The sequence below is a fragment of the Dysidea avara genome, chromosome 1 (assembly GCF_963678975.1).
Source record: "Dysidea avara chromosome 1, odDysAvar1.4, whole genome shotgun sequence".
NCBI lineage: Eukaryota > Metazoa > Porifera > Demospongiae > Dictyoceratida > Dysideidae > Dysidea > Dysidea avara.
Window position 1 is genome coordinate 50,873,754 of NC_089272.1, and position 12,204 is coordinate 50,885,957.

The following is a 12,204-nucleotide window of genomic DNA, read 5'->3' on the forward strand; positions in this document are numbered from 1 at the left end:
CGGTTGCTCCTAGTGCTATAAAATCGCTGCTCTGAAAAAAACTTTTTGCTACTTCATGAGTTTAGTACATTATTAGCTCATGTTGTGCTTATATGTTTTACTATTTTGGTGGCCTTCTAATGACACTGCACCACACACATTGATTAAACATCTTGTAGTATGGGTTTGTCTAATTCTGAAGAACTGCACACTAACTGTGTTATGATGTAACATGTGAACACAGCGATGTACCATAAACACACAAATTTTTGAGTGACATAATTTTCATGGATTTTGTGGTTACTTGGATGTCCACAAAACTTTCATCTTCGAAAATTAAGGGTCAGCTCTATGCTTTCTAATAGGTAACCTCAGTGAAAAACTAGTGATCCTCAAAAATAAAACTGCTGAATTTTGTCAATCCGCAAAAATTATGTCTCAAAAATTTCTACGTATACAGTAGTCAAATAAGTGACAAGTGACACTATGCAAGATGTTGTGTATATGAAGTACTTAGAATGGAGTGCTGTCAACATTACTAGACTGATGCACATCCTGTGCAGCAATACCTAAAAGCTCTAAGCATCTGTTGTAAACATATCTGATGATGAGTATCCTTCCAGGAACTAAACCACATACAAATATGAAGATGTGATCACATGAAGAGTTACACACGTAGCTAACACTTGCCATATCACCCAGTGTGTCATGTGTGCCACACGAGTAGTTGGGTCATGAGTTTGACTTGCAAAACAAACTATAGTGTATTGTCAATAAATGAGTGGGCCATAGCTGACTAGACTATACCACACCGAAAGCTTTTACACTTTATGGGATGGGTTGGAGCAAGACTTGCTAGGACCAATTGTCTAACAATAGAGTAAATCTGTGGAGGCTTACAGTATATTCTGTTGAACTACTAAGAGTCATTGGAAAAGGCTATAGTGGTTCCACCCTATACATACTATGATGCACACGGCTGCAAGGGATTTTGCTGATATATCCACCCAAAGCCCGAGGGCCGCAGACCCACATATGTCAGCAAAATCCCAAGTAGCCGTAGTATAAGTGATATATATCACTTGAGGCGCACTGACCTAATAGGTGAACTGATGAGAACTAATCCCGTTTGTGTTCTACAGTAGCATCTGAAGATCAATTGTGGTTTTAATAGCGTGGGTTAATAGCCATTGAATGGCATGTTGATCCAAATACTATATGCTTCAACACGCAATGTTAGCAAACCTGCGATTGTGGGATGGAGTTTATATTGTTATCATTTTTGTACTAAGTTAAGCCAACTAACTTTGCTATTGGGACAGTAAGTAACTTATCATACAGTATGATAGTAACTGTATAGTAGGGACCACAAAGGAGTAGGTGTGGCCCACGAATAATATCACCCAAAAACAGCCTCAATTTCCCTTGACGACAATGAGGCAGTATTGGCTAGGTAAAACTAAGCCCCAGCAACAGAAGCTTTCAGATCGACCCAAAACGCTTTCAACAAGTTGCTACAGAATTTAAAAAATAATTTATTTAATGGAATTTTCTAGTGACTGACTGACTGAGTAACTGACTGATGCCTTCAGACAAGCCAGTAGGTCAAGTCATTAAGTCTAAGTCCTGAATTAGTATTTAGTATTAGTATTAGATAATGGACAACGTACAATCAAAATAAAATAATTAAAAATTAATAGGCAAAGGGGCCTTTTAGTCTGTCCATATCCACATTCTTTCCAGCATTGATCGAGATTGTTCTTAAACTTATTTAGATTATTGGATGTAATCACAGATTGGGGTAGAGAATTCCACTGATTAACTACTCGATTAGTAAAAAAATTTAGTCTTGGATTTATCCTGCGATGTTGTTTAAATATTCTTTGATCATGGCCTCTAGTAGAGCTGTTAACGAAGGTGAAAAATGGGTCTGGTGAGGCTCTGCTCAAGTGGTTAATCAATTTATAAATCTCTTCTTTGTATACAGCAATAAAGAGAAAACAAATCAAGGTGTTGCAGTCTTGTTTCATAAGTCCTGGTACCAATTTGGTGGCTTTTTGTTGTATACGTTCAAGTTTGTCAATGTTCCTTGCTAAATAATAGATACACAATATTCTAGGTGAGGTTGGATGTAAGTCTTGTACAATATTAAAATGATTCTTTAATCAGATAGGTAAAAGTCCTCTTTATAAGCCCAAGGGATTGCATGGCTTTGGCAGAAGCCTTAGCACAATGTAGCGAGAAGTCAGGTTTAGATGTTATCCATACTCCCAAATCTTTTTTTGATGAAACAGCACTTAGTTTGGATTAGGTTAGGTAATCCTAAGGCTGCAGCACATGTTGCTGTCAGACCTTCAGTGCTGGTCACTGTAAAGTGCTAGTAATAATAATAATAATAATATTCAATGGAAATAGCTTTCTGCCAGCAATCTTAAAAGGAAACTAAAGAATTTATATTTGCTTGTCAAGATCAAGCGGTTCTTACTAATTTAAAGTTAGAATTTTTTAGCAGCCTGGGTCTGTTAATTGTCGCCTTTGTGGTTCACAGCAAGAAACTGTCGATCATTTACTCACAAGTTGCAGTGCCATTGCCCAGTCCTTTTACAAGAAACGGCATGATGCTGTTGCTAAGTTAGTTCATTATGAGTTGGCAAAAAGAGGTGGCTTTGAAATCAATGACAAGTGGTGGGAACACTGTCCATTGCCTATTCTTCACAATAATTCAATGAAACTCTTGTGGGACTTTACAGTTCAGACAGATCAACATCTGACACACAACCAGCCTGACATAATATGCATATAGATTTCACAATGAACTGCTGTTTTTTGATTGATGTTATACCAGGAGATAATAGAATTTCCCAAAAGATTTCTGAAAAACGGCAACGCTATAGTAACCTGAAGATTGAAATTCAGAAAATGTGGTCTGTAAGAGCATCTGTGGCTCCTGTTATCATTGGTTCCTTGGCTCTGTTCCTGAAGGATTAAAAGATCAACTACAAACATTACAGATTTATCCTCATCCCAAAGCCGGATGCAGAAGAGTGTCTTACTGAGCTCCTGTCATATTTTACGTCGGTTTGTAACAGAACATTAAAGTCCTAACCTTTTGGCTCAAGTGTGGGATATAACTTATTTTTTATACCTAGTAATTCCAGCATTGCTGTGTGTATATTTAATAATAATAATAATAATAAACGCGTAACTCGATAACGGCTTAGGCTACGGGCTTGATTTTTTCACTGTTCGACGTCGCTTCGGCCCGACAGGTGCCTTTTGGCATACCGCAGTACGTACAATGCATTATTCATGGACTTACCAGCATAGGCGGCGGAAAGGGGGGGAGGGGGGGGGCGGGCTAGGGGGCTTAGCCCCCCCTCAGAATGATCTTGGAGTGGGGCTGAAAACCGTGATAAAGATCGAGATACTCTAATAAAATAGTCAGTGTGTAGCGAGCTATATGTAAGGATTTTTATGTAGTTTATCAGCTAGAAATGGTAGCTGGTGAGGTGGAAAGCTCTTGTCAGTTGATTGTAACCTTTTTTTTTTTTTTTTTTGGTCTCACTTTACCAAACTATAGAAATAAGTGTGGGTCAGCCCAGCCCCCCCTCATATCAACTACTTGCTCCCCCTCTGCTTACCAGTGTCCTTCTTTGTGTCTCATTCATCTTCATCTTTGCTTCATCTTCATTGGCCAACTCTGCTTACCAGAAGAGTTGGCCTCTGCTTACCAGTGTCCTTCTTTGTGTCTCATTCATCTTTCATCTTTGCTTCATCTTCATTGGCCAACTCTTCATACCAGAAGATCTTACTTTTCGACCAGTCTGACTCATGATATTTTACATAATAGAGTTGCTATCCCATTTTCTAAGTATTTTCAATTTTCTACCACCGTCACTAGATCTCATCCAATGTCGTTATTTATTCCATCCTCCACTATTAACTCCCGGCGTTTTTCCTTTTTCATCAACTCTCCCTTCCTATGGAACACCATTCCCCATCGTATTCTAAAATTGACTAATCCAGTTGCGTTCCGGACTGCACTTCGTCGTTTTCTTTTTGCATAATCTTGTAACTGTTTTGTTTTTCAATCCGTGTATTCTAATGTTATTGTTTTGTGTTTTGTTTTTGTGTTACTGTTATGTGTTTGTTTTTTGTACTTGTATGTTCTGTATGGGGAGCACGTTTGCAGGCTGTGCCTTTTGTGTACCCATGTCTTTGACAAAAATTGATAATCTAATCTAATCTAATCTACAGCGAAAGATGTCGATTTGGCGAAAGTACGTGATGGCTTCCCTCCGTAACAGTAACGGAAATCGTCCGGATTTGTCATAGTCGCTATTTTGATAGCAGAGGTGCTTTTCAAACAGTTCTTAATCGGTACTGCTGTGTTACGGGTTGAAAATAGCCGACAACGAAGTGTAATGGATACTTCACTTTTCAGACGTTAATTGATATAACCGGGGCGCAACACCATTTCTTTTGGTATGCGTGGATTACAGAGGTGATTTTCGAGCAGTTCTTGATTCGAAATGGTGCGTAACGGGTTGAACAAAACTGACAACGAAGCGTAATGAATAATTCACTTTTCAGACGATAATTGGGGCGCGGTGCCATTTTAGATGCGGTATACGTGGGTGTAGGGAAGCGAGGCGGAGCGTTTCACGTTACTCGGTAGATGGGAGACGGAGAAGCCGACAGACTACACAACACGCGTAACAATCTTAATTCTCACGTGACCCAAGTTCCCCAAACCCACAATACAACATAATACAACTACAAGAACGAAAATATGCCTAAACCTATTACAATCAAAGAACTAGCTAACATAAGAGTTCAGTCTGTGAGTTAATTATCGACATCCTCCGGGGCCACGGATAGCAGATCTGTCCATCCCTTGATACGGTTACGAGCCCTAATAGCAGCATTCCTTGTAAAACGATTACCAACAGTATTGCTAGTGGTAACAGATCCATCTAGGGCATTATTAGAGGGTTGAGCATTGGCCTCACTTCCAGTAGTGGCATTTGCCTCACTCATAGCATTCACTTCAAGTGGAAACAGTTTCGCCACTGGCCTGTTGGTTCTTCCTGTAGTTGTTCTGATTTTGGCAGCTCTTATACCTCCATCAAGTCCCTCAATTAATTCTTCTATTACAGCTAGTTGCCAACGGGATCTTGGTACGTCATCATGCACGAGCACAATATCGCCAACCTTGATTGTTAGCTTGCAGGGATCTGTACCTCCATGAGTGTCTCTGAGTGAGGTTAGGTACTCTCTCTTCCACCGTTGTTGGAAATGTTGTAGGATCTGCACTTGTCTCTTGGCTTTCTCCTGGAGTATAGAACTTGTCAAGAAGGTAGGATCATTGATTTCATCCTCTTCAACAATTGCATGCGGTAGTGACACAATACGTCGCCCGTACAATAAGTGAGATGGTGTAAGGGGGTCACGGTCATTGACGTCTGCAGACAAGTAAGTTAAAGGGCGGTCATTTAAGACTGCTTCAATTTCAACAGCTAATGTCTGAAGAGCTTCAAATGAAATGAACGACCTTCCAAGCACCTTCTTCATTACATTCTTAGTCATACCGATGAGGCGCTCCCAGAAGCCACCGTACCACGGGGCTCTTTTCGGTATAAACTTCCACTGTACTCCACTGACACTCAGAGATTCCTCTAGCTGGTTTGAGGTAAAGAGCTGTTCCAGTTCCTTGGCAGCAGACACGTACGTTGATGCATTGTCTGATAGTAGGAGTTGTGGCAATGACTTCCGTGCTACAAATCTACGGAAGGCTTGTAGGAATGTGTCCACACTGAGGTCTTTTACTACCTCCAGATGAACTGCTCTGGACAACCCACATGTAAACAAACATATGTAGGCTTTAATCTCGGTACCATGTTCTCTTACATAGAGGGCTCCCGTGAAATCCACTCCAGTTACTTCGAATGGTTTTCCATCTTTGGTTCTAGCATGAGGAAGTGGTGGTGATTCAGGGATGGGATAGGGCTTGCCAATGGTCTTGCGACATGGTACACACTTGTGTAATAATCCTCTGACTAGTTGTCGGGCTGAGGGGATCCAGTATCGCTGTCTCAAGGCGGTTACTGTACTGTTAACACCTGCATGCAACTGCTGAATATGAACAGAGAATACTATCAACTTGGTCAAGTGGTGCTTCTATGATCTTGTGTGACTGACCATACCTAGTGGTTAATAGTTCAATTGCCTGGTCATAGTTGTCCTCTGTTAATGGCAGGCCAGCAATGGCTCTGGCTGCATCCCCTTGCAGTTGAGCTCTTAAGTAATTAAATTTCTGTACCTTGCTGAGGGTAGGGCAGTTGTGTACAGCTGAGTCAAATGAATCACGGAATGGCTGCCACTTTAGGGGGTCTCCTGAAAAACTGGTAACGTCAGTTTTGGAAGCCGACTTACAGGCTCTCTTGCTGCAGGTGTCACTGGTGAGAGTGTGGGAACAAATGCTGGAGCTGTAGCACTAAGGGAGTGGGATGCCTCTATAGTTGTACGCCTCGGTTCTATACGACGTTTGATCACAGTTACATATTCATGGATAGTGTCTTGGATTTCTTCAGCTTCTAAAATTTCTGCTTCTAGATCATCTGGTGATTGTATTGCTTCCAGCACTTGTGCATTGAGCTGCTTTAAAACACCACTCTTTTGTGTTAACTGTTCCATTATGCTGGTCAACTTGGCAACTTGAGAGTCTGCTAGATCACCTTCTGTCACTAAAATTTCCTTGGCTTTCTTAATAGTTCGAGTCACATGGGAGCGGTACGCAGCACGTGAGCCCTTCACACGTTGAATCTCTTCCATCTCCTGTCACAGTTGTCTCGAACTTCTATGATAAAACACGCAAACAAGTGTTTACTGGGGTGAAACGCTTGCCTTCTTGGGTACCGTTAAAGGGGGGGTTGCCACGGTACCACGACGTTTTCACAACGGGTTAAGAATTTCGGGTCGCTTCACAAGCGAATCCTGGTCACAGCACCATGTAGGGAAGCGAGGCGGAGCGTTTCACGTTACTCGATAGATGGGAGACGGAGGAGCCGACAGACTACACAACACGCGTAACAATCTTAATTCTCACGTGACCCAAGTGCCCCAAACCCACAATACAACATAATACAACTACAAGAACGAAAATATGCCTAAACCTATTACAATCAAAGAACTAGCTAACATAAGAGTTCAGTCTGTGAGTTAATTATCGACAGTGGGTTCACCAGTCATAGTAATTATGTTAGGCGCAATCTGTGAATTTGCGCAGTTTATGAATTGTGCTGCCCACTTTGTGAATTCATAATTTGCGCAACAATTTATAAATTGCGCAGGTGCTGGCTGGCGGGTGTCGTACGTGGCTGACATCCCAAGGGCGAGAAACTACAATAGTATACTCGCCTGTTTTTGTTTTAGTGCTCACTTTTTAGACCACGAGTGTTCTTCGATTCATGATGTGAGGTGTGACGATGAGTTCCTTCCCAGGTTCCGTCCGATGAGAAGCAGGACGAATGAGGTTATGGCAGTAGCCAGTAGTGAGGTTAGTCTGAAGTGAGCTGTTCAAGGTGAAAGAGTTATGCCGGAAGGTTACAGAAAGTTCAGGTTGAAGACTTTAATAAGTGGGATCATGTTGGCGGTCCAAAACACACAAGGCAAACTGAGCTCGGAAAAAGGCACTATGATTTTAACTGAATGGCTGGATGAAAAGTTAGCCAGAAGTTTGCTCTATAGACCCGACAGTAAGCAACTCAATTTCTGTGTGGGACTAAACCGTAAAGAAAGTAATAAGTTTAGACATGGTGTGTGCACTCTACTGAAAGTAGTGCATGTAGGCTAACTGAAAAGGTATGAAAGTAGCTATAGCCATAACAATCACTTGAATTCGGTTGTGTCATCTCACTTGAACTATGCTTTACCAATATGGAACCCCCTTTAATAGTGGTTATAAATCAGGTTGTTCGTTTTAGAACCAGGTTAGTGTTTGTTGTTGCTCACATGTCACATTTTGGAATATTATACTCGTTAAACTCATTTACAGTGGTTAAAGTTTCCTGTTCCTTAACTTACTGTGTGTACCATGTTCCATCATCATACCATTCTACCAGGGCAATTTTACTTTTCCTTTCAATTCTGTTTGGTAGCCAGATAATTTTCATACCAGAACTACAGTATGTTTTGCTAATCCTACAGTATGTGATGTCATCTAGCCGTCACGCAAAACTTTTCAATAGAAAGCCACTCATCTGTGGAATACCTTTCTGGCTGATGTTAAAAAGCTTTTTCGGAGCTGCTTAACATAATTAATCGTTGCCATTATATTATATGGTGTAGTGTTATACGTGTATCCATGCAGATTAATATCAGGGCTTCCAATCCTGGCCTGCAGCATATCAAGAAGTTTGCAGAGATTTGGCCCAGCTTCACTGATTTGTTCACTATAAGTTGCATAGTTTCTATTGTACTGACACTTTGTACTCGCATATCTTTTCACTCAAAAGACGAATTTCAGATTCGCAAGTACCATGAGAAAGAACAACTCTTGGCAAACAGGATGGTATGAAATGAAGCTCAGTACACGAAAACTCCACTTGTCATTTTCACAATAAAGGAACAAATACATTTCCAGTGGGCATTCTAATAGATTCATTCATATATCGTGACATGTTTGGATTATCCCAGATTTGCAGCTAGATTCTTTTAGCTTATTCTTGAGCGATTCCAACAAGTCATAGTAAGCACTTCTAACATAAACCAGTACTTGTCAAAACAATGACAAAGTTGGAGGTTAAATATAAAAGTGATTCTGAGCAAGATTATTACTTTGATTTGGCATGGACTCCATCTGGCTAGGTCTGACTAGTAATGCACAGCAAGGCTTTAATTTAACTATAAATCACTCCTTAGAATTAATACAGAGCTTTAAAATGATTTTATTAAAGAAGTTCTGTATGCATAGTAAAGTTCTATTGTTCCAGTACACCTGTCATGAATACACTATACGCAGCATAGACAGTCTGTGACAACTCCTTTAAGCAGAAATGTCTCAAAATCTACAAAAGTGAAAAAACAGCAACAGTAAAGCCTTTAATCAATGAAATATAACAAGTTAAAATAATTGTAGCTGCTAAATTGCTTTGATTATAACAAGAGTACATAATATATATATTTAGGAGAGTATCAGACGCTGTATTGCCCCTTCAAAACGCACTGCATGTTACGCAATAGTCATCATCACCAAAGGTGTTAACTTGCTTCAAGAGCTATAATGGCCTTGAAGTGCTTGCAGGTCTTCCCTTTGGTATATCAACGCCTATCAACAAGTCTTTCATGGCGAAGCCATGTGTTGGAGTTTACTGAAATTATACTAAAATATTTGGATATGTTACACAATGTTGCACAATTATTACGCAGTGTGTTTTGAAGGGGTAATACAGGCGTTGGATACTCTCCTGAATATATATATTATGAACTCTTGATTATAATTGAACTAATCACCTGCAGCTGGCCTGAAATTTCCGACTGACTTGTTTAAACCTTTATATAACGTGACACACAAATATAAACTTGATTTTTATGCAGACCATTTAACAGTTAAAATTAATGTTTATTTGTTTATAGAACCATTGGATGACTAATGCCATTCTTGCAAGATGATTGGTTTTCAGAAATTGATACAGCTCACTTGGTGAGACTTTTATCCACAATAATGCATTTGAAAAATGTGCTATCTCCATATAGGTAAGGTGTAACAAATTGCTTGTACATTGGGATATCATGTGCGGTTTTTGAGAAGGCATACAGTTACAGCAAGAGAAGATGACGATGGTTATGATCATGTATATATCAAGATATGGAGCTGTTGTAACTTTGATATACTGGAGATTGTATATTGGATAACATATATCTGTTTGCCTGATGTCAATCAAAACATTTGTGCAACAATTTTTGTTTGTGTATATAATAGCAGCTGCGCAAGTCATATAGCTACAGGCTATGAGAATGAGAGAGAATACTGACAATCTTAACATTAGGTGCTGGGCAATCAGCTAGTTTGCCCAGGGGGACCTTTATTGACAATAGCAAGTTGCTACAATACAGTTGTGCACCCATACTTGCACTTGTGCAGCAGCATTTCTATACAACTTTAGTTTGGTGTATTGACTTGTATTGCATGGCTTTGAGCCTCCAATGCTCCATTCCTATTAGTCATGGAAGAGGAAGACAGCTACGACATGCAGAACGTGACAACAACGGTACGCTGAATCTAGGAGTTCATAGAATGCGCAGCTTTCGTGCAATATTATGGCAATTCACAAAATGCGCAGCAATTTATAAATCGTTGTGCAAATTATGAATTCACAAAATGCGCAGTGCAATTTATAAACTGTGCAAATTCACAGATTGCACCTAACAATTATTTACAAAAAGTTAACAAACAAGTACACAGAAAAATGTGGAATTTTCAAGTAGATCATGAACACTGTCAGCAAGTGGTATCAGTGTAGCCAAGACTACTAAACCATAAAATCAACCCATCAAAAGTATTCAAGATCTTGTGTCCATAAGGTTTTAATAATGTTGGTATAAAAGCCAAAATACCACAAGAAAAGATTAGTAAAAATGAAGCAAATCTTGATTGGATGGAATTGCAATAATTATTACTATAATAACTAGACGACAAATCATGTAATAAGCTGCAAAGTAACGATACTTAAACCCCAGTGCGTGGGAGTATCAAAGCGCCGCGGTGGGTTATAACTACCATACAGCTAGACAGAGCGGCGCTGCTACTATACGATGTATTAGTTATCACCCTGTGGCGGAGCCACTCAGTCTCTTTCGTGACATCATAATAACCGCGAATGGCATTGTTTACCAATGGAACAAAGAGCCAAATAAGGAAATATTGATACAAAATACAGCACTTAAAACTAACTAAATCTTACAAGAAAACTGTTAATCCTTTACACAATAACACTACAAGTTACCAATACGATAGTTAACAAATGTCAAGAATAGTACGTGACGATTTTCGCTCCTGCAATCAATCCCAACGATCACTATGGTGAAGAACTAACTTCCTCTAGCTTCATCGTTCTATCTTGGATTATGGTAGCCACTTGTTGGTCTTTATTTTTCTCTTGCACACCACGCGACGCCACTAGCTATACCAATTTCTGACGAAGGCGAATCGTACCTGGAAACGCTGCTTCATAACACCGCCCTTCGCTACAGTTTGTAGGCAGTATGCAAGGTCTCTCTTGTGGCTACGAAGTAGAATCTCCACACAATTCGGACGAAATCTTGAGCACAGTGACAGGAACTCAAACCGGAACTTAATTTACTACCCGTAAACTTCTGCGCACTCCCGCGCACTGGGATATAAAACAGTTATATCCCGTATACTCATTGTTATTACACTCGTCCTCGGCTCCGCCTCGGACTCGTGTAATAACAATGATATCACCCTCGTACCGGGGTATAACTATATCAGAAAATTTAGATCCTGTTATACAGATTCCTTGTAACCCATTAGTACATGATATTAACACACTATTTGATCCATTAATGAAGTGATTTTCATCATTACTATCTACCACAAATTGTGTCTCAACAGTAGGTTGATTATAATAGTCCCGTACACAGGCATCGATGATAATTTCTTGACCAAGCATTATGTTGTTTACATAATATGTTCCACAATTAGTGACATTGTCATCATCAATACACACAGCTGGGTCACCTAATACTAGTTCACTAGGAGGAGTGTGAATGTGTTGAGCAAGTGTATCATTTGTTAAAGTTTCAATTACTACTATGTTACTCAAGCATACCTCATCACGGAATATCTAAGTAAACAGAGTTACTGATTTGTGCTCCGTTGTTGGTAAAGGTAATTCCTGTAGAGTTCAGTATTAGTTTACTGAGCCCCTCATGATTTACTTCACTGTATAAAGCTCCACCATATCGATTAGTTGTATTATGAACAAATCTAACCGAAGAACCATAATCAAATATTGCAGTAAAGTTGTCACTAAAGTACATAGCTCCTCCAATCTCCACTGCTCTGTTATTGTTCACCATCACCACAAAATTATTCACAAATTTTATGATGGACTGTGATATACAAACAGCTCCACCATGTTTAGCAGTATTACTTGTAAATGTTACTGGAATGTCTCCTTCTAGTGTAACATCAGAGTGACG

The 12,204-nt window shown here is 39.7% G+C and overlaps 1 long non-coding RNA gene across 2 annotated transcripts; it reads left to right on the top strand.

The window, feature by feature from the left end:
* Nucleotides 1-7,212: 7,212 nt before the first annotated feature.
* Nucleotides 7,213-10,099, top strand: LOC136268168 (uncharacterized). 2 transcript variants are annotated; one of them, XR_010706893.1, is made up of 4 exons: nucleotides 7,213-7,537; nucleotides 7,591-7,736; nucleotides 9,616-9,682; nucleotides 9,736-10,099. It is a non-coding gene; the product is annotated as an uncharacterized lncRNA (long non-coding RNA). The 2 variants fall into 2 exon arrangements; XR_010706891.1 differs by having other exon boundaries at nucleotides 7,215-7,736.
* Nucleotides 10,100-12,204: the final 2,105 nt, after the last annotated feature.